This window comes from Musca autumnalis, unplaced genomic scaffold, assembly GCF_047663935.1.
Source record: "Musca autumnalis isolate F117 unplaced genomic scaffold, ASM4766393v1 scaffold_5, whole genome shotgun sequence".
NCBI classification, from domain to species: Eukaryota; Metazoa; Arthropoda; class Insecta; order Diptera; family Muscidae; genus Musca; species Musca autumnalis.
This window is the reverse complement of record NW_027412088.1, coordinates 206698807-206726682: the sequence shown is the minus strand read 5'-3', so window position 1 is coordinate 206726682 and position 27876 is coordinate 206698807. Positions and strand designations below refer to the sequence as shown.

The window sequence follows — 27876 nt, the reverse complement described above, 5'->3', positions numbered from 1 at the left end:
TACGGCCAACATGTGTAATGACGAAAATTTTCGAACTGGTTACTGCCTTGCTCCAAACTTTGCACATACCCACTTTTTCGGGTACCTCCCACACAAAATTTCGGAAAAGTGCAGTTTAGGAGCTGCATTGGAATCCCCTTTATATGCTTAAATAGCCCGAAAATTGTAAAAAGCCCTACGGCACCATATTTTGCCCAACCTCAGCTTAAGTACCAATAAAAATTTCAATAAAATGGTACTCACGATTATCTTGAACTTATATTGGAAAATAGTCGGGATCCTTAGGGATACCTCCCCCACAAAATTTCATCTTTTTTGTGTTAGTGCTGTTTAGGGTCTGTTCGAAGATCCTTTGGAAAATTATACCGATGTTAATCCTGTTCAGTTACAGCGATATTTTGTTTTTTCGTGGGTAAGTTCATGCTTCCTGATGTTGTGGTCAAAAAGCTGTAAATTATACGGTGACCAACAGAATTGACGGTGACCCAAATGGATGTCTGGCTGGCTGGTGCGCACGATAACTCTCGAACGGATGAACCGATTTGGTCCAATAGTTAGCTATCGCAATATTTTGTCCAAACTAAGTTTAAGTTCAGTCCACTCCTTTCAGTACCTCCCCCACAAAAGTTCGAAAATGTTCGAAAAATTTGTGCGCACGATAACTCTTGAAGGGAATAACCGATTTTTTCCATGCTTTGCACATCGTGATATTTCTACCAAACTTAGATGAGGTTCCAATATGGACTCAATCGGTCAACGCCTTCGGGTACCTCCCACACAAAATTTCGGAAAAGTTCAGTTTAGGACCTGCTCTCAAATCGCTTTGATTTTTATTGCAACAACTTGTGTTCACTGTCCCCTATACGACGAACATGTACCGGGGCAAGTCCATACTTCCTGAGAAAATAGAGCCATTCTTTCTGTTACCTCCCTCACAAAAGTTCTAAGCTTTTTGCTAAAATGATGTGCACGGTAACTCTCGAAGGTAGTAACCGAGTTGGTCCATACTGTGCACATCGTAATATTTCTACGAGACATAGATTAGGTTCGAATATGGACTATATATGTCAACTTCTTCGGGTACCTCCCACACAAAATTTCTTAATAGTTCAGTTTAGGGCCTACTCTCGAATCGCTTTGATTTTTGTTGTAACAACTTGTATTCGTTGTCCCCATTACGACGGAACAAGTTTTTTCAGGGGCAAGTCTATAGTTCCTGAGAAAATGACCCGAAAGCTGTAAAACCCCTACGACATCAGCAGCTGGAGCGGACGGTAAGTTTCGAACGGATCAGCCGATTCGGTCAAAAGTTTAGCCTTCGTAATATTTTGTCCAAACTTGGTTTAATTTAGAAGGTGAGCCATATCGGCCCACTTCTTCCGGTACCTCCCCCACAAACGTTTAAAAAATGTCACTAAAATGCTACGCACTATATCTCTAAAACGGGCATGCCGATTTGGTCCAAGGGGATCCAAAGATCTTCTAATATTTTATCCAAATGTAGTTTAAAATGGTCCATATCGGACTTCTCTTTAGGGTACCTTCACACAGGCTGAGGGTATATCTCTGTCGGTAAAGCCGACTGATACTTTTTTACTTGTTTTGTCGGCAAGTTCGTACGTCCAAAACAGGCCACAAAATCTGAAAACCTGCTAAATACATAATTATTGAAGAAAAGGATTTTGGTTGTGTAGCCGGTATTCGATTCGATATTGTCAATTGATGAAAGTTTCAATTCACACTGCCTGAGAATATATCTCTGTCGGCTGATACTTTTTTACTTGTTAACGAGGAAAAAGTCAGTCAAGATATATCTGCTTGTATGACAATGTTGATGGCATCGTCACAAGATATTCAGCAGATATATACAGCCCATGGAGAAACTACAACGAATAAGATAAGCTTTAAGACTACCCCTTACTTACTCTACAGAATGTTTGTCCTATAAGCCGACCTAGGAAAAGATTTCCATTCCTCTATATTTGTTGCTTTACCTTTCCTATGTGAAATATCGTGTTTATTGATCTCGTCTTCCACTTGTTTACTCCATCGAAGCCTTGCCCTTCCACTTCTGCGTCTACCGCCATGCATCCCCTATTTATTCACATTTTTAGTAGCTTCGCATATTTACGATAAGATTGGTATAAGTTAGTCGGCAGGACTTGTTTAACCAGAAGTCTATGTTCATCCTTACCATATTTAAGGACTCCTCACTGCTCGTCTAAAAAATTCCCTTTTGGTCGTCCAGAAAAGTCTAAACAACTTTCTACTCATCTTCAAAATCTTCATTCAGATCGTCTTCAAAGACTATCTTCTTGACATCTAAGGAGACTTTCTTGTAGTCATCAGCAAATATTCTTTCTGGTCGTCTATAAAGACAGCATTCAGGTCTGCACAACCTTTTGATCTTCTAAAAGATAACCATCTGTTCGTCTATGAAGACTTTCTTCTGATCGTCCACAAAGGCCCCCATGAATCACCAACCACAACTTTTTTCGCTCTTCCCTATTTATGTTTAGAAAACTTCCTTAAGATCGTCTATAAAATATCTTTTCAATTCGTTGGCAAAGACGTTCTTCTAGTCGTATATAAACTAATCTTTGTAATAATCTATAAGGACGGCCTTTAAGTCTAGGAGGGTCTAGACAATATCTTATAAAGACTGATCACCTTGTGGTAATCTGTAAAGACTCATTTTTGGGCCTGGTTGTCACAGCGGTCTAGCAAATCTTCTGCTCATATATGAAGACTGCCATGTGATCGTTTAAAGAATCTTCCTTCTAGTCATCTACAAAGACTACTTTTTTGCCATCTTCCTTCTATCCTAAACAATCCCTAACGGTCGTCTACAAAAACTCCCTTCTAATTGTCTACGAAGATGGCCTAAATGGCTGTAGATAGCCTTCAGCTCGTCCATGAAGACTTCCTTCGGACTATCTATAAGGTTCTTGGTATAGACTGGCTTTTTGGTTAGAAGACTCCCTTCTGGTCGTCTACAAAAACTCACTCAAGTCGTCTGCTAAAACTTCTATCTTGTCGTCTATAAAAACCTTATGGTGATCTATGAAGACGACCATCAGCTCTAGAAAGGTCGAATGGCCAAATGGTTGTATATAAGGGTCTAGACAACTTTCTGCTCGTCTATAACGACTGTTCTGGTCGGGAATAAATAGTCCCTTCTGATCGCCATCAACGATCTTATGGTATTCTATAAAGACTCTCTTCTGATTGTCTGTAAATGATCACTTTGCTCGTCTGTTAATACTCCTTTCTGACCATCTATAGGGAGTCAATTTTATTTTATATAAAGATTTTTTTCGGGTAGCCTAAACAGTATCTTATTTGGTCGTCGGTACAAACTTGCTTTTGGTAAAATATTCCGCCGAAAATTATGCTCATAAATTTATATTTTTCATAGTATTCGTTATGTAAAAAATAATGTTTAATGTGAAATATACAGTGGCGGCCATATAATTAAGAACGACATCGTATTAAAAAGTATTTGACTTGCTACGTTCCAAATATTTGAATATTTATATGGAACAAAATTTGTAAATAAAGTACAGGGTAAGCACTTTCAAATAAAGCCAAAACATGTTTTAATTCTCCCTCGTTTATACAAAAGAAACCACGATTTATTAAAATTGTCATAAATCGACCTGGCCACATAATTAAGAACGATATAAGTAAAGGTTACTTTAAAGTAATTTTCATACACAATATGCGAATATATCGTTATGTATTTTAGAAATCGTTTACTTTGATTCATTTTTAGTATCAAATGTCCTTCAATGGTACATATTATTGAGACTAACTTTGATGATTAGGGCATACCTAACGTTTTCAAAAATTTGCCCATAATTTGACGATTTTTTTTTATTTTTGGGATCTAAAGCCACATTTTTGGCTTCCTCTCATTCCCTCGATGACGCTCTAAACGATACCCTGTGATTGTGGTTCCATAGTCGGCGCTTATTTACCCTTAAATTGGTTTTTACCCCACTTCTTTGAGTCCTTTACGAGGGAATTGTCTGGGAAATAGTTTCGTATGAGCCATTTCCACCTTATAAATCGGTAGGATTGTTGTCTGCAGGTACTAGACAGAAAATAAAAAAATAATTTCGTTTTTTACAAAAAATTGGCCTAACGGTACACCGAACAAAAATGAAAGGTTTAATATTTTGAAAGCCTTCATTGCACAATGTCTTTGTGGGTGTGGTAGGCATAGCTATGTAAGACTTTTTAATCAATGAAGCTCATAATAATATCAAAACCAGTCAAATCAATAATTTTTATGGATTGAAATACAATTTTTGTATAAACTAATGTCTGATGTACATACACAAAATTATTGTGGAATTCGAGCATTCAAAACATTATGTTAATAAATGTTATATTCGGTGTGGAATTCTTCCAATTTTTGTATAGACGTTATATTATTGTTTCATTTCCTGTCTACTGACTGCAGACAAAAATCCTACCGCTTTATAAGGTGGAAATGGCTCTTACGAAACTATTTCCCAGACAATTCCCTCGTAAAGGACTCAAACAAGTGGGATAAAAGCCAATTTAAGGGTAAATAAGCGCCGATTATGGAACGACAATCACAGGGTATCGTTCAAAGCGTCGACGACTGAATGTGAGGAAGCCAAAAATGTGGCTTTAGATCCCAAAAATAAAAAAATCGTCAAATTATGGGCAAATTTTGGAAAACCTTAGGTATGTCCTAATTATCAAATTTAGACGAAATAATATGTACCATTGAAGGACAAATGAATCAAAGTAACCGATTTCTAAAATACATAACGATATATTCACATATTGTGTATGAAAATTACCTTAAAGTAACCTTTACTTATATCGTTCTTAATTATGTGGCCAGGTCGATTTATGACAATTTTAATAAATCGTGGTTTCTTTTGTATAAACGAGGGAGAATTAAAACATGTTTTGGCTTTATTTGAAAGTGCTTACCCTGTACTTTATTTACAAATTTTGTTCCATATAAATATTCAAATATTTGGAACGTAGCAAGTCAAATACTTTTTAATACGATGTCGTTCTTAATTATATGGCCGCCACTGTAGGTGGCGTTATAAAATTAATAACAACAAGTGCTTTCATAGAACGTTTATCTCTATTAACAAATTGAAACCCAATGCCTCCACACTATAACAGCTCCCTAAAATATGCAAAATAAGATATAACCGACATGAAGTATCTGTTTACAATTGCCCCTTTCGTGTAGCACAAATTATGTCACAACTTCACATCAGTAGTCGACCTCTTGCAAAATTTCAACCTCGCAGTTTCGGCTGAGTCAAATGGGATTTGAGGACAGCTTGTCAGCCTTGTTGATGTTGTAGCGGCATAGGTTTGATGCTGGAATGACAGCCGCTGGCCGAAATGCTTTTGGTTTCGGATCAATCCGGTACGAAGAACCCGTTGCCGTTAGGGGTTGGTTAAACTTCTCATCGTAGTGTTGGCAAAAATTCCTGAATTTTTCAGCCATGTAATAAAATAAATTCTCTCTTAATGTTCTGTACTATATTCGACGCAGCTTTCCAACTCGGTGTAAAGAAGGAGGTGCCAAATATCATAGACAATTGATCACAGTATATATGTATATACATGAAAGTATAAGAGTAGCATCTCATTGTTCTCTTAGATTTGTGAGTAGTATTTTAACGTCCTTTTCTTCGATTTACCCCACTGTGTCACACACAAGTTTGTTTGGCTACAAGTTGTAACTGCGACGAACATCCATAGGTCTGAGTGTGTTCGTTTATATGCGGTATTTTTCTGAATTTATGAGTATTCTACAATGATTGAAGTCAATATCACAAAATACAATAACAATAAAAAACAACAGCAACCAAAACCCCATAATAAAAAATAACCATTTGAACATTGATGTCAACCACAAAAAATGTCGACTTATGTGCGTGTGAATGTGTGCACAAGTGTATATCGCGTCCACACTATGTCTGCCGGCAAACAACAACAACAACAACACGCAAAAACATTGGACCGACAATGTTGAAAACGATGTTCAAACGAAACGAAAAAAAAAATAAACGACACTTTTTAACCATTGGATAGGATAGATTGCTGGAGACTGATTCCAGTTGGATGTGCGTTCTTTGTATAATGAATGAAGAGAAAGGGGTACATGTAAGGGAGGCGATACGAGGATAGATAGGCAGTTAAGTAAAGGACATGAAATACAACGTGTGTGACTGTGGTACGCTATACATGGTATATTTCAAGGACCACGATCTTCAACTACTCCTGAAAAGAGCCAATGGAATTAATATGAAGCACCATCTTGCATAAAAGAAAACTCATATATTTGAAAGCTTTGATTTTTGAGCTTTATATTGGGGTCCCTTTTATTGGACCTTTTATTGAATTGGAGATATAAGATAAACCCTTTTTGTAAATACATTAGTCGTAACATGATTTGTAAAGCTCGAAAAGGTCTCAAACCCAATGCTGCTATTAGCGCCATCTATACTTTAGTTTTAGTACTTGCTTTAGGCGAATTGGTTGCTGTCTGTGAAACATATTAAAAAAAATATTATTATAATTATTAATATTATTATTATTATTATTATTATTATTATTATTATTATTATTATTATTATTATTATTATTATTATTATTATTATTATTATTATTATTATTATTATTATTATTATTATTATTATTATTATTATTATTATTATTATTATTATTATTATTATTATTATTATTATTATTATTATTATTATTATTATTATTATTATTATTATTATTATTATTATTATTATTATTATTATTATTATTATTATTATTATTATTATTATTATTATTATTATTATTATTATTATTATTATTATTATTATTATTATTATTATTATTATTATTATTATTATTATTATTATTATTATTATTATTATTATTATTATTATTATTATTATTATTATTATTATTATTATTATTATTATTATTATTATTATTATTATTATTATTATTATTATTATTATTATTATTATTATTATTATTATTATTATTATTATTATTATTATTATTATTATTATTATTATTATTATTATTATTATTATTATTATTATTATTATTATTATTATTATTATTATTATTATTATTATTATTATTATTATTATTATTATTATTATTATTATTATTATTATTATTATTATTATTATTATTATTATTATTATTATTATTATTATTATTATTATTATTATTATTATTATTATTATTATTATTATTATTATTATTATTATTATTATTATTATTATTATTATTATTATTATTATTATTATTATTATTATTATTATTATTATTATTATTATTATTATTATTATTATTATTATTATTATTATTATTATTATTATTATTATTATTATTATTATTATTATTATTATTATTATTATTATTATTATTATTATTATTATTATTATTATTATTATTATTATTATTATTATTATTATTATTATTATTATTATTATTATTATTATTATTATTATTATTATTATTATTATTATTATTATTATTATTATTATTATTATTATTATTATTATTATTATTATTATTATTATTATTATTATTATTATTATTATTATTATTATTATTATTATTATTATTATTATTATTATTATTATTATTATTATTATTATTATTATTATTATTATTATTATTATTATTATTATTATTATTATTATTATTATTATTATTATTATTATTATTATTATTATTATTATTATTATTATTATTATTATTATTATTATTATTATTATTATTATTATTATTATTATTATTATTATTATTATTATTATTATTATTATTATTATTATTATTATTATTATTATTATTATTATTATTATTATTATTATTATTATTATTATTATTATTATTATTATTATTATTATTATTATTATTATTATTATTATTATTATTATTATTATTATTATTATTATTATTATTATTATTATTATTATTATTATTATTATTATTATTATTATTATTATTATTATTATTATTATTATTATTATTATTATTATTATTATTATTATTATTATTATTATTATTATTATTATTATTATTATTATTATTATTATTATTATTATTATTATTATTATTATTATTATTATTATTATTATTATTATTATTGAAGTCACTGTTGATACGAAGTTGAGTTATAAACTAACCCCTTTTTTATACCCTCAGGATTTATGCTAACGAGGGTATATACACTTTCATACGGGCAAAATGTGCCTCATCGAAATAATGGTTTTAGACACCAAGTGTGTTTGGACGAAATGTGTTTCAGACAATTTGGAGTCGATTGAGCAATGTCCGTCCGTCTGTCTGGCTGTCTGGAGCGCACGATAACTCTCGAACGGATCAACCGATTCGAAAATGTTCGGAAAATTTGTACGTACGATAACTCTTGAAGTAAGCAACCGGTTTGCTCCATAATTTGCACCTTCTCTCGAATCGCTATGATTTTTCTGGTAGCAACTTGTATTCACTGCCCCTCATACGACGGTACAAGTTTCATCAGGGGCAAGTCCATACTTCCTGAGAAAATAGCCTGAAACTTCCACTAAACCCCTGTGACACCGTGTGAGGTGGTTGGAGCGCAAGATAACTCTCGAACGGATCTGCCAATTGGGTCCAAAATTTGGCCTTAGTAATATTTTGTCCAAACATAGTTTAAGTTCGAAGATAAGCCATATCGGTCCACTCCTTCAGGTACCTTCCCCACAAAATTTCAAAAATGTTTGGAAAGGTTTTACACACGATAACTCTTGAAGGGAGTGGCCGAATTGGTCCATACTTTACACATCCTAATATATCTACCAGATATAGATCAGGTTCAAATATGGACTATATTTGTCCACTTCATCCGGTACCTCCCACACAAAATTTCGGATAAGTTCACTTTAAGACCTGCTATCGAATAAAAGTTTTTTCAGGGGCAAATCCACACTTCTTGAGCAAACAGCCAGAAGGGTGTGAAACCCCCCATAATGGCCAATGTCGATCCATTCCTTTAAGTATTTCCTCCGCAAAACTTTTGCTCTTTAATCTTAATCAACATTTTTGTCGTTTCATACGCCCAACATTTTTAAAACCCGCTAAATACATACGTATTTTGGGGAAAATTGTTTCATTATACACAGGCTGAGGGTATATCTCTGTCGGCCAAGCCGACTGATACGTTTTTAGTTGTTTAAATACATTAGTCCCATATGGGTTAGTCCCATATGGGTTAGTCCCATATGGGTTAGTCCCATATGGGTTTGGAACGCTCGAAAAGTTCTCAAACCAATTTCTGTTGTGAACGCCATCTATACTTCATTTTTAAACACTTGGCGAACTGGCTGTTGTCTGTGAAACATAATTTGATGTGCATACATTAAGGCGCGAAATAAGACGACGATATATTTAAAAAGTTACTAATATCGCATTAGCGATTGTAAATAATTGAATAATGTTATAATTCGGAAAGGAATACCTGAAGGTCAGGAATACACAGCTTCGTACAAGAAAAGTACTTTCAAAGTGAAATCAAACAACTAGTAAACTAGGCAGCGTATCCTGTTCGCCTTCCATATCATTCTGAATCCAAGAACTAATTTCTTTCGTTTGAGTTCGTATCCACCGCATAGTGTATCAGCTTTGCCTCCTATAACCTTCCTTAACAATTTGCTCATGGATGGTATTGGTGCAGAGGGTGTTCAAAGAGAGCATGTTTGTTGTAAACAAATAAAGGCGTGCGGACTGACTTGTGAGGCTGGGATGCGACAATGATTTTGCTGTTTTTTTTTTGGTGTCTATGGATGCTGTTCGGTGTTCGCATGGTCGTCATCGCCAGTGTGTGCAATTGAGCCACTGATACCCACCAATATTGAAACGATATTTGAAGCTGGATCTGTTGTGTAGCATTAAAAATGTATTGTTTTTCCGTGTGGCTGACTAACAGACTGGCTGACTGACAGAGTGACCGATCAACCGAACCACCGACTGACTAGACGTGTGATAATATACCAGAAATGTATCTGTTTTGTATTGTCTGTGTGTGAAGTGAATCTGGCTTGTTGGTTGTTGTTTTTGTTTTTTTTATTGTTTATGGCATTGGAGCAGTGGAGCACGCGAGTCTTTTCAGTTTCTGTGGTGGGTGTCGTTGGTTTTGCTGTTGTTTTTGTTATTTATTTTTGCATTTGTTTATTTGTGTTATTTTGTTTTCCTCACTTCGTGCCATAAACACGAACAATGTAACGAAAAAAAACTAACTATAAAACGGCCAAATAATTGCAAATCAATTCAATACATCATCATCGTAGAAACCCCAAATGAATAATGGACCATAGAGGGAATAAATCGCAATAAAAACAACAAAATCAAAACAATATTCAAAAAAATGTGTGAAACTAGAAACCTAAAAGAAGTAAAAAAACAGACACAACATATAAAAACCACGTGCAAAATCTGTTTTTATTTTTTATGGTTCTGTTCTGTATGTCGAACATGCAGGCAGGCCAGCAAATGGACAGACAAATATGAGCAACTGACAAATGTGATATGGGCAAATTGTATATCTAAAGTTAGAAAAAAAGAATTAAATCCAAAAACAAGAAATTGTGGAAGTATCTTGACAGCTGTGATTTTAATACGAGTATTGAATCAAAACAACAACAACAAAAAACCACACGCCCAGACAAATATCACATCACATAATAAATGGTATTAACTACAGTAATAGCAATAATGGAAACAAAAACAACAACAAGAACAGCAACTAACAACACAGAAACAAAAACAACTTAAATGACCAAACATTTGTCTGTTCCGGACGGACGTATGTTGGTTGTATGTATGGACGGCTGGCTGGCTGGGTTTTTATTAAAAAACAGGTTTCCTCGCATCACATCCACTGACCGACGGACACACCGTCCGTCCATAACGACCACTGGCCTCTTTTGTCTGCACTTTACAGCACATTCGAGATGGACAAAGAGGGATTTCTCTGTTTTTTTTCACAACTGGAAAAAGGTATTCCCCTAGGGGGCGGAAATGTTATGTGAAATCATTAGTGGCTCTGTAATTGGATAACCTTTGGCAAAATAATGAACAAAACAATACGGCTCACTTCCATACAGGTAATTTTACAAATTAATGCCTGCTTCGTTATTTGGTTATTAGTCCGATAAGGAAATTTTAGAAGCAAATTTGAAATTTGGTGGGTCATTAAGAAGACCAAATGATAACTGTTTTTATAGAAAACAATTACAATAGGGTTTTAAAGTTTTTACAGTCCTGTAAATACAATTTCCAATTACAAAGGGCCATGCAAAACGGCCCTGATTGAACGGGTAACATAACGAAATATTTCGAATAGGAAGGATATATGAAAAAGTCCATATTTTCTACAGGAAAAGGACCACCAAAGGATCCACTATTTCTATCTAACCTTCTCTATTGAAAAAGTCCAAAATTTCTATACGAAAATGTGCACATTTTCTATACGAAAAGGTCCACCTTTTCTTTACGAAAAGGTCCAACTTTTCTATAGGAAAATATCCAACTTTTCCATACGAAAAGGTCCACTTTTCTATACGAAACGGTCCACCTTTTCTATAAGAATATGTCCGTATTTTCTATAGGAAAAGATCGAACATTTGCATACGAAAAAGTCCACCTTTTCTATGGGAAAAGGTCAACCTTTTTTATACGATAGAAAAAGATCCCACATTTCCGTACGAAAAAGTCTACCTTTTCTATAGGAATAGTCAACTTTTCTATTGGGAAAGGTACAACTTTTCTATACGAAAAACTTCAACTATCCTATACGAAAAGGTCCACCTTTTCTATACGAAAGGGTCCTTTTTTATACGAAAAGATCTACCTTTTCTATACGAAAAGGTCCAACTTTTCTATAGGAAAATATTCAACTTTCAATACGATAAGGCCCACTCTTTCTATACGAAAAAGTCCTCTTTTCTTTACGAAAAGGTCCACCTTTCCTATACGAAAAGGTCCACCTTTCCTATACGAAAAGGTCCACCTTTTCCATACGAAAAGGTCCACCTTTTCTAAACGAAAAGGTCCACCTTTTCTAAACGAAAAGGTCCACCTTTCCTATACGAAAAGGTCCACCTTTCCTATACGAAAAGGTCCACCTTTCCTATACGAAAAGGTCCACGTTTTCTAAACGAAAAGGTCCACCTTTCCTAGGTGAAAAGGTTTCCTATACGAAAGGGTGTACCTTTTCTATACGAAAATGTCCATCTTTTCTATACGAAAAGGTCCATCTTTTCTATACGAAAAGGACCATCTTTTCTATACGGAAAGGTCCACCTTTTCTTTACGAAAAGGCCCACCTTTCCTATACGAAAAGGTCCACCTTTCTTATACGAAAAGGTCCACCTTTTCTTTACGAAAAGGCCCACCTTTCCTACACAAAAAGGTCCACCTTTTTATACGAAAAGGTCCATCTTTCCTATACGAAAAGGTCCACCTTTTCTAAGCGAAAAGGTCCACCTTTCCTATACGAAAAGGTCCATCTTTCCTATACGAAAAGGTCCGCCTTTCCTATTCGAAAAGGTCCACCATTTCTATAAGAAAAGGTCTATATTTTCTATACGAAAAGTTCCATCTTTTCTATACGGAAAGGTTCACCTTTTCTTTACGAAAAGGGTTCTATACGGAAAGGTTCTTTTTCTATACGAAAAGGTCCACCTGTCCTATACGCAAAGGTCCACCTTTTCTATACGAAAAGGTCCGACTTTTCTATACGAAAAGGTCCGACTTTTCTATACGAAAAGGTCCGACTTTTCTATACGAAAAGGTCCACCTTTTTTATACGAAAAGGTCCATCATTCCTATACGAAAAGGTCCACCTTTTCTAAACGAAAAGGTCCACCTTTCCTATACGAAAAGGTCCACCTTTCCTATACGAAAAGGTCCACCTTTCCTATACGAAAAGGTCCACCTTTCCTATACGAAAAGGTCCACCTTTCCTATACGAAAAGGTCCACCTTTTCTATACGAAAAGGTCCACCTTTTCTATACGAAAAGGTCCACCTTTTCTTTACGAAAAGGCCTACCTTTCCTACACGAAAAGTTCCATCTTTTCTTTACGAAAAGGCCCACCTTTTTTTTACGAAAAGGTCCACCTTTTCTATGCCAAAAGGTCCACCTTTTCTATACGAAAAGGTCCACATTTTCTACACGAAAAGGTCCACATTTTCTACACGAAAAGGTCCACCTTTTCTATACGAAAAGGTCCACATTTTCTACACGAAAAGGTCCACCTTTTCTATACGAAAAGGTCCACCTTTTCTATACGAAAAGGTCCACCTTTTCTATACGAAAAGGTCCACCTTTTCTATACGAAAAGGTCCACCTTTTCTATACGAAAAGGTCCACCTTTTCTTTACGAAAAGGTCCACCTTTTCTTTACGAAAAGGTCCACCTTTTCTTTACGAAAAGGTCCACCTTTTCTTTACGAAAAGGTCCACCTTCTCTATACGAAAAGGTCCATCTTTTCTATACGAAAATGTCCACCTTTTCTATGCGCAAAGGTCCACCTTTTCTATGCGCAAAGGTCCACCTTTTCTATGCGCAAAGGTCCACCTTTTCTATGCGAAAAGGTCCACCTTTTCTATGCCAAAAGGTCCACCTTTTCTATAAGAAAAGGTCCACCTTTTCTATACGAAAAGGTCCATTTTTTCTATACGAAAAGGCCCACCATTTTTATACGAAAATGTCCACCATTTTTATACGAAAAGGTCCATACAAAGGTCTATACGAAAAGGTCCACATTTTCTATACGAAAAGGTCCACCTTTTCTATACGAAAAGGTCCATCTTTTCTATACGAAAATGTCCACCTTTTCTATGCGCTAAGGTCCACCTTTTCTATGCCAAAAGGTCCACCTTTTCTATAAGAAAAGGTCCACCTTTTCTATACGAAAAGGTCCACCTTTTCTATACGAAAAGGTCCACCTTTTCTATACGAAAAGGTCCACCTTTTCTATACGAAAAGGTCCACCTTTTCTATACGAAAAGGTCCACCTTCTCTATACGAAAAGGTCCATCTTTTCTATACGAAAATGTCCACCTTTTCTATGCACAAAGGTCCTCCTTTTCTATGCGAAAAGGTCCACCTTTTCTATGCGAAAAAGTCCACCTTTTCTATGCCAAAAGGTCCACCTTTTCTATAAGAAAAGGTCCACCTTTTCTATACGAAAAGGTCCATTTTTTCTATACGAAAAGGCCCACCATTTTTATACGAAAAGGTCCACCATTTTTATACGAAAAGGTCCACCTTTTCTATACGAAAAGGTCCACATTTTCTATACGAAAAGGTCCACCTTTTCCATACGAAAAGGTCCATCTTTTCTATACGAATAGGTTCACCTTTTCTATACGAGAAGGTCCATCTTTTGTATGCGAAAAGGTCCATCTTTTCTTTACGGAAAGGCCCACATTTTCTATACGAAAAGGTCCACCTTTTGTATGCGAAAAGGTCCACCTTTTCTATAAGAAAAGGTACACCTTTTCTGTACGAAAAGGTCCACATTTTCTATACGAAAAGGCCCACCATTTTTATACGAAAAGGTCCACCATTTTTATACGAAAAGGTCCACCTTTTCTATACGAAAAGGTCCATCTTTCCTATAGGAATAGGTCCACCTTTTCTATACGAAAAGGTCCATCTTTTCTATACGGAAAGGCCCACATTTTCTATACGAAAAGGTCCACCTTTTGTATGCGAAAAGGTCCACCTTTTCTATACGAAGAAGTCCACCGTTCGAATAAGATTAGTTTAGAATCTTCGTACAATTGTGGACTGTATTTTTAACGTTGATAATGCAATGTAACCCACAGAATTTACAGATCAATAGAATGCGTACCGCTAACAAAGCTTATTGTTTCAACGAGATACTAACTTTTTTATACAACTCGAAATTGACATAATTACTTTATTTAGTAATAAAAAACATTTCTTTGTAAAAAATGTGTTGTTCCCTTTGCCATCTGCTGCTTCAGTAAAATATTCTCAAGATTAACTCGATTAACAAGTTGTAAAGTTCCCACAACTCTTACCAGGGGGATTGATTGCCAATTTACAATTGACAATTATTATTATTGGCACTGCAACAAAAAACAGCAACAACAACTATTACTACAACAGTCATTATTATTGTTATTACGATGATGATGACGATGATGACTATTATTAAAAGTATTATGCAACTTTGTAAAATGAACTGAACGAACAACTGAGTCATACGATTTGTTTGATTGTTGGGTACCTCTGGTAGAGGGTTTGCCTGCCTACCAGTCTGTCTGTCTGTCCGTCCGCCTGTATATCGACACTTGGCACATCAATAATTGTGGCTTTGAAAAGTTTTGTCAAGTTAAATGCAAACAACTGCTTCCTCCGTTGGCGTTTTTTGTTGTTGCTGTTTTAAAGTTGCCTCCATAAATAAAATCAACTTGAATTGCATTTCAGTTGTTATCGCTGACGTTTGCATTGTGGTTTATTTGCAAATGACATTACAAAAAAAACAAACAAAAGCAAAAGCAAACACAAAAAACTGCTGTAATTAACATTGTCTTGTGACGTTTTTATAATTGCACAAAAGTAGGCAAACATGTAACTAATGAGTTATTACATTTGTTTAATTAAATAATTATATTAGACGGGGCAGGGAAGGCCACCGCTGCCTTCGTGGTAATGAAATTTCTAATGAAACGAGTGTGGCCTAGACAGAAAAACGATTGGATTTTTGTTTCACAGAAAATTCTAATTAAAAATGGGGGTAATTTTGTGGAATCAATTATTAGTTGGCTTTGGTGTGAATCATAGGGGGTTTCGCTTAACTAAATAAAGGGTTAATTGTTTATAATTACAATATGGGAAAACGGAACTTGTGTTGGGGTTTTATGTGATCAAAGTTTAATATTTTTAATAATTTTTTTTATTTATTGACATAAAATGATGTTTATAAAACTTTTATTTTCGGAATGGGAATAACCATTAAATAAAAATTAGCAATAAATAATTTTTAAGGGAAAAACTTCTTTTTTTAAAAAACTCGCTAATAAAAAGGGGTGACAATGTTGATTTATAATTATCCATAGAGGATATATATTTCTAGCAGAAAGGCTGATTTAGATGATAATTACTCTTTCCGAAAGAAAACGAGAATTCTTTAATAAAGACCATTATAGGCAGGTGCTTTAGAGGACTTTTTCTAGCAGAAAAAGGTCCTCATAAGAATTTATTTTTTTTTTATAAAAAATGGTCCACAAAATCATCCTTTCTTACCCTTTCGGTAAAACGTTAAACGTTAAAGCTCTGTAGATTGAAGAGTCCTCTAGATCATCCATTGCTTATTAAGAGTCCGCTAAAGCGTTTCTTCTCTATTAAAGCCACCTTAAGTGGTTATGGCCACTTATTATGCATCAAAAAGCCATTTCCATGAATTTTTACAAGAAATCTACCAAACATTTTTAGAAGATTTTGTTTTCATCTGAAAGCTAACGGCCTGCGTATGTAAGCTGCCTTGCCTGATTGCCTTGCTTTCCTGCTTCAATTCTGACATAATAAAAATAAAAGAATAAAGAAGGCCGAGCAAATTTCGAACTGGGTTGCCCTTTTCTTTTTTATTCTTTTATCAGAAGCAAGCAAGGTAAGCAGGCAAGGCAGTTTATGTACTCACCCCTAAACACCCTGAGCTAACACCTGTTTTTTTTTTTTTTGTTGAAAAATATTGCACAATTTTCTGACAAATGCCCACCTGCGAACCACTGTTTTTACTGTTTCGGTATTTTGAAGCAGTTTGCGGTGCCCGCTGTAGCTCGAAAACGAATAAATCGTTCATGCTTCTGTGCGATAATTAATAACCTTATAATCCTGTCCTTAAGCGAAACGGAATTAAAACATTTTGAACTGCCAAAATCAAAATTTCAATTTTAACTGAAAAAAATTATAGCTTCTTCGCCATAAATCCGTCAAAAAATTTTGTACCCTTCACAATAGTTTGGAGGGTATATTAAGTATGTTTTTCTGTTCGTAACACATCGAACTAATCACTTGCGACCATATAAAGTACATATGTGTAAATATTTTTGATCAGGATAAAATTCTAAGACGATCTAGGCATGTCCGTATGTCTGTCTGTTATAATCACTCTAGTGTTCGCAATAATTGAGCTAGAGTGCTATATTTTTGCACCCGAGTGTCTTTTTTCCATAGGCAGGTCAAGTTCGAAGATGGACCACTTTTTGGTATAGCCCCCATATAACGGTACCTCCAAATTTTCGGTATGTTGGGAATTTAAGCTAAATTATTTGACCGAACTATCTGTAATTTCTCGTTTGGGGTTCCCAGTGGTCACAAAATATCTCCACTAAAAACCGTCAACATAGGTCCATGTTTTGGTATATAATGGTACCTCCCGATTTTCGGTATTTTGAGGATTTTAGCTAAAATGTTTGTCCTTACTACCTGTAATTTGACAGTTGAGGTTCCAAGTGTTCATATGTTGACACTTTTTTGTGGAGATGTACAAAAAACTGTCAACATAGGTCCATGTTTTGGTATAGCCCCCATATAGCGGTACCTCCCGATTTTCGGTAGTTTGAGGATTGTAGCTACATTTTGCTACCGAACTACCTCGCTTAAGGACAAGCTTTTTATGTGTATAAAAATGCCAGAAAAACTTATGAAGATCGGATCATCTGTTTTTGAGCTACATAAGAATTTTTCCTTTCTAACGCTCATATCTAACCTAGTTTTTGCCCAATCGACTCGAGGCTATGGTAGTACCTATTCTCAAAAAAGGATGTCCGCCCGATAAGTGTGGAAGTTATAGGCCGATATCAATGCTGTCTGCCTTTGGCAAACTTTATGAGTCCTTCATTTTGAAACGTCTGAGGGCTCTTGTCGAAGACAAGAGAATCCTCAAAGACTGTCAATTTGGGTTCAGGACAGGTCTCTTAACGTCTCATGCACTTTCGGTCTTCTCATCCTATGTGGTGAGTGGATTTGATAGGAGGCGTGGAACGATGGCAGTTGCTCTGGATTTCGCCAGAGCATTCGACTCGGTATGGCACGACGGCATACTTTTTAAATTAAAAAGTTTCGGAGTTTATGCTCGAACATGCAGGCTGGTGGAAAGCTTTCTCAGGGGTAGGAGCTTTAAGTTCAAAGTCGGAGACTCGCTCTCGAATGAACGGCCAGTTAGAGCAGGGGTTCCACAGGGATCTCTCCTGGGTCCCATGCTCTATAATATATTTGTTAGCGACATGCCTGAACTCCTGATGGAGGCTTGCAGCTACTGTACGCCGATGACGTCATACTGGCTTTATCTGGAGCGAATGCCAGCACAGTTACTTCTCGGCTTAACGCTCACCTTGAGATCCTACAGGGATATTTCTCCAAGTGGGGTCTCAGGCTGAATGTGGGCAAATGTTCAGCCATAGCCTTTAGAGGGAAATCAAAGGTGGTATACCCTAATTTTAAATCCTTCCGCCAAGTCCTTAAATTCGGGGGTCAGGACATTCAAGTCTTAGATAAGATACCTTGGTATTGGTATCTTGGTAATAATATAAAACAGCTAATATATAAGCAGGTAATTAGACCTATCATCTCCTATGCCTTTCCTGTCTGGTTTGTAATCTCCTCGAGCTTAGGAGATGGGAAAGGTCAATTCTGACTTATTGTCTTGGTATATGTCCATATATCAGAACCGATGGATCTTTTAGAAGACCTTCATGTCGGGCAGTGTACGAAAGGGCAGGTATGGAAAGAATAGACAGGTTTCTAGTGAGGAGGGCCCTAAACTTTCTAGAGACAGCACGGAACGTCGACAATGCGCTTGTGCAAGGATAGTTTTTGGGTAGTTTGGTTATGAAAAACTTGAAAATTTATCATTCATTCGTGCAAATAATATTAAGATCATGTTTATTGTTTATTTTTTTTTTTTTGTATTTTTCTTTTAATTTATTTATATCCTTGTTTTTGGATAATATAAACATAAACAATTCAGAATTTAACAAACAAAAGTAAAAGTTTCAAAAACATTTTAGGTCGCAAATCTAAGCGGACAAAAGACACCACCAGGGCGGGCCAATGGAGAACTTCTGTCGAATTGTTTTAGATTCACTCCTTAACCACTTTCGATACATGTTATGACTCGTTATCTTCCTGGAAAGTCCATCTAAGTGGCATCTCTTCTTCAGCATAAGGCAGCATCACGTCTTTTAATACATTACAATACTTGAAACGATCAATAATTCACTTAATTTTATGAATTGATCCAATCCCTTGCCCCGAAAAAAAATTCCAGACCATTATGTTCCGCCTCATTGTTTTACAGTTCCCTAACAATATTTATTGTCATCCGAATCTTTTAAAATTTTTCTAGTCGAATTTAAGTCTGGCTTTTACATTTATTGACGATTTGAATGGTTTTTATTTGCTGGTTGCCGACTAAATAAACCGGCCTCTACCGCTCTTCTGTAAATCGTTATTATGCAAATTTTTAAATGTTAGCCACCACTTTGTATTTGACCTGAAGATGTTGTGGCATCATTTTTGGATGAATATGAACAATATCGGGTAATATTTGGTATAGCCCCTTATAGCGGTACTTTCCGGTTTTCGGTATTTTGAATATTTACGCCACATTTTCCTACTAAATTAGCTGTAATTTGGTACTTAGGGTTCCTAGTGGTCACAAAACTGTTCCACCAAAAATTGTGGACCTGGGTTCACGTTTGGGTATTGCCCCCACATAACATTACCTCCCGATTTTCAGGATTTAAGATAAATTTTCCGAAAATTAATTATCTCGCCTGAAATAATTAATAATATATTATCCTGTATGCCTGCAAGATGTGCGTGTGTCATCCAGAATGAAGGATACGCAACAAAATATTGTTTTCAATAGTTTTTGTTGTACCTCGAATTGGGGAGTGCTTTAGTTTTGTCCGTTTATATTTCGACCTAAAATATACTTTTTGAATTTTAACTTTTGTTAATTATATTCTGAATTCCTTATGTATTTTCCAATAATAAAGATATATGAAAATAAATAAAAAGAAAAATACAAAACAATTTTATAATTTTGTTTTCTTAAAAAAATACAATTAAAAAAATGTACTAAGGGGGTGCTTTAGTTTTGGACGACACTGTATATGCCAAAATTCTGCAGCACTATTTATTTAATATTCCGCCCAAAATTATGCTCGTCAATTATCTTTTCTAGAAAATATTCCCAATAATATCACTAAATTTGTGATATAGATGGCGTTATAGTATTTTTACTTTTTACTATGACACCATCTATATATTATATATCTATATTAAAATCCTTTCTTGATTTTCATTCCCAAGAGTTAGCTCAGCGATTTTTTTTTTTATATGGGACTTGAAGTGAAGTTATAAAATTATAATTATGTCGATAAAAAATGAGTGCGAACCAAAAACGGCCAAACTCGTGTGTGTTTTTCAAATTTATATTTGTTTAAAACAAAATCAATAATATTTCGAAAAGTAAAGTTTGGGTATTTTTCGTTCGCAGACACTTTCGATTCAACATATGTACATAATCAGGCTGTATATTCTTACAAATAATTATAGATGGTCAGCTTCTTCATAGATAGACATATTAAAATTATTTTAAATATTCCGTCCAAGTGTATGCCAATTTATGACATTAATTTGGCGATATACTATGTACCTAGATGTCGTTGCAATATGAAGTATAAATGCCAATATTCGTGCAATAGATGATGAAGTCCTTCAAGGAACACAAATACATTAAAATCATATTTTATACGGTTTTTCTAAAGTAAAAAGCCCGAGACTTTTACACAATATTGTAGCGTGACTAACTATCGAATTAGAGCTAACATTGGAATAATAATTTGCTGGGTAACCATAATACCCAACTTCAGGCATAGATGGCATTTAAACATAGCAATAAGAATCTATTTTGCATTAGATTATACCAAAATTGGGATTATTCCAATATATAAAGACCCTTGGCCTCATTTTCTTATTTCTTGGTATATATAAATGTTAGTTTTTAATCCTAAAGTCAAAAACATTTATTACATTTCCTATCCCTTCCATCATTGAGTTTATTTTCTTAACAATTCTCCACACTTCAATGTTCAAATCAATGTAATCAATGTAAATAAATATTCCATTCTATATCAGCTACAGGCAATCACTAAACAAAATTCTATAGACAGACAGACATTCCTCAATATGCTTGCACGCTTACTGCTTATCGACCCCCCATCCCCTGCGGCTGTCATTTACAATTAAAGTATCAATCAATTCTCGATAAATTCCGATTAAAGTTATCATAACTGGCTTTCCGTATGGTATCGGCTTCAAGTGAAACATTTTGTATGTAAAAATGTAAATAGTCTCGTAAATATGTCACTCATTTTGCATGAAATGTAAGCCAAGTGAATACAAAAACAAACATATGGCACGACACACACACACACGGAGAGATAAACTAATGGAAATAAATATACACATGTTCACACCTACGTTGATACAAAAATATAAAAATTGAAAAAACATTTTTAAGATACGATTAAATATTTAATCGCCCATACATAATAATGCCATAGAGACAGACGGACACACACAGCTACATGATTTACATGTCATTTAAAAGAGACGACAAATCACTGAAACTAAAAGTAGCCTAAAGCCAAAATCAGGTGTGAAATAAATGACAAGATTTGCCAATTACTCAAAGAACTTAAAGAACTCAACTCGATTTTTTTTTGCTTTATTAATTTTTTCTCAAGTGGTGTTGTGTTATTTTCCCTCTCAACGCCTGCCATAAATTTTACATAATTGCCCATTTTGTTTTCGCTCTCTCTAGTTGTACGAGTGTTACGAGTGGGCGTTATTTGAATTGGTGTAATAATAAAAAATCATGTTGTTAAAAAACCATTTAATTATATGTCGGACCATAGAAATCTATCTGAATGTGAATATTTGATTGAATTTGACAGGCTGCGAGACATTTAAATGTTGATGTCGGTTTTTATGTTGTTATAAAACTAATTTGAATGTGAAGAAAATAAGACATTTTAACAAAGGAAAGTGGGAGAGAGACTGAACAATATTTAAAAGACAAAATCCAAATGTACAGCAGCTACTATTAAAGATAAATTTAATTTACAAATAAATAAAAATTATTCTTAAAATAATTAACGAGCTAATTTGGATCGAAGGACCAACAAATTTTTTGGTTCATTAATCTAAGAAAAATTTTAAAAGCATTATTACCTTTATATCTAAAGATAGAATTGAGGAATATATTGAAGAAAATATATAAATATTCCATTAGCATAATAAAATGCTCGAATGGCCATTTTTATTTTTAAATTACGCTACATAAAAACACGACATAAAAGCTCACATATATCCACATATTTCTAAGATTGTTGAAACCCTTTAAATCAATATTTTAATTTAGAAGAAACGGACAAATAAATTTCCCCCGACAATATAACCAACCGCCCAAAATCCATTACGACCAACATGTAATCTAACAACACTCCACTCAATTTCTTTTTTGATTACTTTTTTATCAATAAATTTCTAGTTTATTGTTCACATCGTATCAAATTCATTGCACTTCATTTTAAATCAGATCACACAACACATATTATTTTATACCCATGGCATGGCAGAGGTTGCCTGCCTTCCTGTCCCAAATCGTCGTCACCATTCGACCAGTCCAACAGCACTAGAACCGAACCATCAATGATTGACACCGAACATTAGAAAGACAAACAGATTGTAAAACAAGACAGACAACTTGTGTGCCCGAATGTGCGAGGAGGAGCCGTTGAAAAACAATACTCAACACTTGACTTGCAAAAGAAGGATGGAATACCAAGAATGAAAACGACAACGCAAGTAGAAGAACAACAACATTACGGTCTGGCTGGCAGTATGTTTCTTTGTGCTCCTTTGTACAACCATGATTATGTCCCTCTATTGCCTCTGCCTTACTTGTCTGTCCTTCTATACTTTGTGCCATAAAAAAGACGATACTTTGCTTGGAGTCTTCGGGTTATGGCATGGGAGGTTGTGCAGGCAAACATATGATTGTAATAAAATGTATTCTTAAATCGAAATTGTTTGTAGAAAAGAAAAACAAAAACGATGGGAATACACATGAAGAAATTAGTAGGCTTTCGTAGGAATGAAATTCACTTCTTGAGAGCCTTTATATGAAGATATAATTAGCTGGTCCTCAATATAAAGAAAAGCAGATCCTGTTTTTTTTCGGAAGAAAACTATGAACGATTTTGAAAGATCGGAATAAGACTCATATTCTATAACAAGGCTTTTTGGTCCCATGTAGGATCTTGTGTTCTACTAGAAGAAGGCATTATGGCCTTCTATAAAACGACTTTGTAGCCTTTTATAGGAATGCCTCGTGGTTTACTATGAGAAGAAGGCACTTTGCTTTTCTTTACAGAATTTCTATAAGAAGTCTTTATGGTATTATATAAGAATACTTTGTGGTCTTCTATAGGAAGAGATTATGGTCTTCCATAAGAAGCCCTCGTTGTTTGCTATAAAAAGACCTTGTGGTCTTCTAGAAGAATATAAGAAAACTTTTTCTTCAGAAAGTTTTCTTTAAAGCACCCTTTCTTTTAGAAAGGGTCTATAGAAGCACCCTTTCGTTTAGAACGGGTCTATAGCAGCACCCTTTCTTTTAGAACGGGTCTATAGCAGCACCCTTTCTTTTAGAAATGGTCTATAGCAGCACCCTTTCTTTTAGAAAGGGTCTATAGAAGCACCCTTTCTTTTAGAAAAGGTCTATAGAAGCACCCTTTCTTTTAGAAAGGGTCCATAGAAGCACCCTTTCTTTTAGAAAGGGTCCATAGAAGCACCCTTTCTTTTAGAAAGGGTCCATAGAAGCACCCTTTCTTTTAGAAAGGGTCCATAGAAGCACCCATTCTTTTAGAAAGGGTCTATAGAAGCACCCTTTCTTTTAGAAAGGGTCTATAGAAGCACCCATTCTTTTAGAAAGGGTCTATAGAAGCACCCTTTCTTTTAGAAAGGGTCTATAGAAGCACCCTTTCTTTTAGAAAGGGTCTATAGAAGCACCCTTTCTTTTAGAAAGGGTCTATAGAAGCACCCTTTCTTTTAGAAAGGGTCTATAGAAGCACCCTTTCTTTTAGAAAGGGTCTATAGAAGCACCCTTTCTTTTAGAAAGGGTCTATAGAAGCACCCTTTCTTTTAGAAAGGGTCTATAGAAGCACCCTTTCTTTTAGAAAGGGTCTATAGAAGCACCCTTTCTTTTAGAAAGGGTCTATAGAAGCACCCTTTCTTTTAGAAAGGGTCTATAGAAGCACCCTTTCTTTTAGAAAGGGTCTATAGAAGCACCCTTTCTTTTAGAAAGGGTCTATAGAAGCACCCTTTCTTTTAGAAAGGGTCTATAGAAGCACCCTTTCTTTTAGAAAGGGTCTATAGAAGCACCCTTTCTTTTAGAAAGGGTCTATAGAAGCACCCTTTCTTTTAGAAAGGGTCTATAGAAGCACCCTTTCTTTTAGAAAGGGTCTATAGAAGCACCCTTTCTTTTAGAAAGGGTCTATAGAAGCACCCTTTCTTTTAGAAAGGGTCTATAGAAGCACCCTTTCTTTTAGAAAGGGTCTATAGAAGCACCCTTTCTTTTAGAAAGGGTCTATAGAAGCGCCCTTTCTTTTAGAAAGGGTCTATAGAAGCACCCTTTCTTTTAGAAAGGGTCTATAGAAGCACCCTTTCTTTTAGAAAGGGTCTATAGAAGCACCCTTTCTTTTAGAAAGGGTCTATAGAAGCACCCTTTCTATTAGAAAGGGTCTATAGAAGCACCCTTTCTTTTAGAAAGGGTCTATAGAAGCACCCTTTCTTTTAGAAAGGGTCTATAGAAGCACCCTTTCTTTTAGAAAGGGTCTATAGAAGCACCCTTTCTTTTAGAAAGGGTCTATAGAAGCACCCTTTCTATTAGAAAGGGTCTATAGAAGCACCCTTTCTTTTAGAAAGGGTCTATAGAAGCACCCTTTCTTTTAGAAAGGGTCTATAGAAGCACCCTTTCTATTAGAAAGGGTCTATAGAAGCACCCTTTCTTTTAGAAAGGGTCTATAGAAGCACCCTTTCTTTTAGAAAGGGTCTATAGAAGCACCCTTTCTTTTAGAAAGGGTCTATAGAAGCACCCTTTCTTTTAGAAAGGGTCTATAGAAGCACCCTTTCTTTTAGAAAGGGTCTATAGAAGCACCCTTTCTTTTAGAAAGGGTCTATAGAAGCACCCTTTCTTTTAGAAAGGGTCTATAGAAGCACCCTTTCTTTTAGAAAGGGTCTATAGAAGCACCCTTTCTTTTAGAAAGGGTCTATAGAAGCAACCTTTCTTTTAGAAAGGGTCTATAGAAGCACCCTTTCTTCTAGAAAGGGTCTATAGAAGCACCCTTTCTTTTAGAAAGGGTCTATAGAAGCACCCTTTCTTTTAGAAAGGGTCTATAGAAGCACCCTTTCTTTTAGAAAGGGTCTATAGAAGCAACCTTTCTTTTAGAAAGGGTCTATAGAAGCACCCTTTCTTCTAGAAAGGGTCTATAGAAGCACCGTTTCTTCTAGAAAGTGTCTATAGAAGCACCCTTTCTTTTAGAAAGGGTCTATAGAAGCACCCTTTCTTCTAGGAAGTGTCTATAGAAGCACCCTTTCTTTTAGAAAGGGTCTATAGAATCATCAATTCTTTTAGAAAGGGTCTATAGAAGCACCCTTTCTTTTAGAAAGGGTCTATAGAAGCACCCTTTCCTTTAAAAAGGGTCTATAGAAGCACCCTTTCTTTTAGAAAGGGTCTATAGAAGCACCCTTTCTTTTAGAAAGGGTCTATAGAAGCACCCTTTCTTTTAGAAAGGGTCTATAGAAGCACCCTTTCTTTTAGAAAGGGTCTATAGAAGCACCGTTTCTTCTAGAAAGTGTCTATAGAAGCACCCTTTCTTCTAGAAAGTGTCTATAGAAGCACCCTTTCTTCTAGAAAGGGTCTATAGAAGCACCGTTTCTTCTAGAAAGTGTCTATAGAAGCACCCTTTCTTTTAGGAAAGGGTCTATAGAAGCACCCTTTCTTCTAGGAAGTGTCTATAGAAGCACCCTTTCTTTTAGAAAGGGTCTATAGAATCATCAATTCTTTTAGAAAGGGTCTATAGAAGCACCCTTTCTTTTAGAAAGGGTCTATAGAAGCACCCTTTCCTTTAAAAAGGGTCTATAGAAGCACCCTTTCTTTTAGAAAGGGTCTATAGAAGCACCCTTTCTTTTAGAAAGGGTCTATAGAAGCACCCTTTCTTTTAGAAAGGGTCTATAGAAGCACCCTTTCTTTTAGAAAGGGTCTATAGAATCACCCTTTCTTTTAGAAAGGGTCTATAGAAGCACCCTTTCTTTTAGAAAGGGTCTATAGAAGCACCCTTTCTTTTAGAAAGGGTCTATAGAAGCACCCTTTCTTTTAGAAAGGGTTCATTGAAGCACCCTTTCTTTTAGAAAGGGTTCATTGAAGAACCATTTATTTTAGAAAGGGTTCATTGAAGCACCCTTTCTTTTAGAAAGGGTTCATTGAAGAACCCTTTATTTTAGAAAGGGTTCATTGAAGCACCCTTTCTTTTAGAAAGGGTTCGTTGAAGCACCCTTTCTTTTAAAAAGGGTCTATAGAAAGACCCTTTCTTTTAGAAATGGTCTATAGAAGCACCCTTTCCTTTAGAAATGGTCTATAGAAGCACCCTTTCTTTTGGAAATGGTCTATAGAAGCACCCTTTCTTTTAGAAATGGTCTATAGAAGCACCCTTTCCTTTAGAAATGGTCTATAGAAGCACCCTTTCGTTTAGAAAGGGTCTATAGAAGCACCCTTCCTTTTAGAAAGGGTCTATAGAAGCACCCTTTCTTTTAGAAATGGTCTATAGAAGCACCCTTTTTTCAGAAAAGGTATTCAGAAGCAACCTTTCTTTTAGAAGGGGTGTACAGAAGCTTTCTTCCTTCTTTTCTTCTATGAATCACCCTTTCTTTAAGAAAGGGTTCATTGAAGCGCCCTTTCTTTAAGAAAGGGTTCATTGAAGCACCCTTTCTTTAAGAAAGGGTTCATTGAAGCACCCTTTCTTTAAGAAAGGGTTCATTGAAGCACCCTTTCTTTAAGAAAGGGTTCATTGAAGCACCCTTTCTTTAAGAAAGGGTTCATTGAAGCACCCTTTCTTTAAGAAAGGGTTCATTGAAGCATCCTTTCTTTAAGAAAGGGTTCATTGAAGCACCCTTTCTTTAAGAAAGGGTTCATTGAAGCACCCTTTCTTTAAGAAAGGGTTCATTGAAGCACCCTTTTCTACAGAAAGGTTTCATTGAAGCACCCTTTTCTACAGAAAGGGTTCATTGAAGCACCCTTTCTTTCAGAAAAGTGTTCATTGGAGCAATCTTTCTTTCAGAAAGTGTATATAGAAGATCCTTCTTTTTAGAAAGGGTTCAGTGAAGCAACCTTTCTTTAAGAAAGGGTTCATTGAAGCACCCTTTCTTTCAGAAAAGGTCTACAGAAGCTCCCTTCTTTTTAAAGGGGTCTATAGAGCACCCTTCATTTTAGAAAGGGGTCTTTAGAAGCACCCTTTCTTTTAGAAAGAGTTCATTGAAGCACCCTTGTGGTTGTCCATAAAAGGACCTTGTGGTCTATAAGATGTCCACAGGGTCTTCTATAAAAACCCTTTTAGTCTTCTGTAGGAAAACTTTTTTATAGAAGGTCTTGTTGTCTTCTATTGCAAGACCTTTGGAAATTCTTCTGTTCCCTATTAGGAA

The 27876-nt window shown here is 34.5% G+C and overlaps 1 protein-coding gene and 1 long non-coding RNA gene across 4 annotated transcripts in view; one reads left to right on the top strand and one right to left on the bottom strand.

Annotated features, from left to right (window-relative positions):
• Positions 1-27876, top strand: part of jing (AE binding protein 2 jing) — a 339310-nt gene that overhangs the window by 71866 nt on the left and 239568 nt on the right. The window lies entirely within an intron of this gene.
• Positions 10281-15615, bottom strand: LOC141406572 (uncharacterized). The gene is made up of 3 exons (XR_012413436.1): positions 14663-15615; positions 13950-14115; positions 10281-11573 (listed from the first exon to the last, which is right to left on the bottom strand). It is a non-coding gene; the product is annotated as an uncharacterized lncRNA (long non-coding RNA).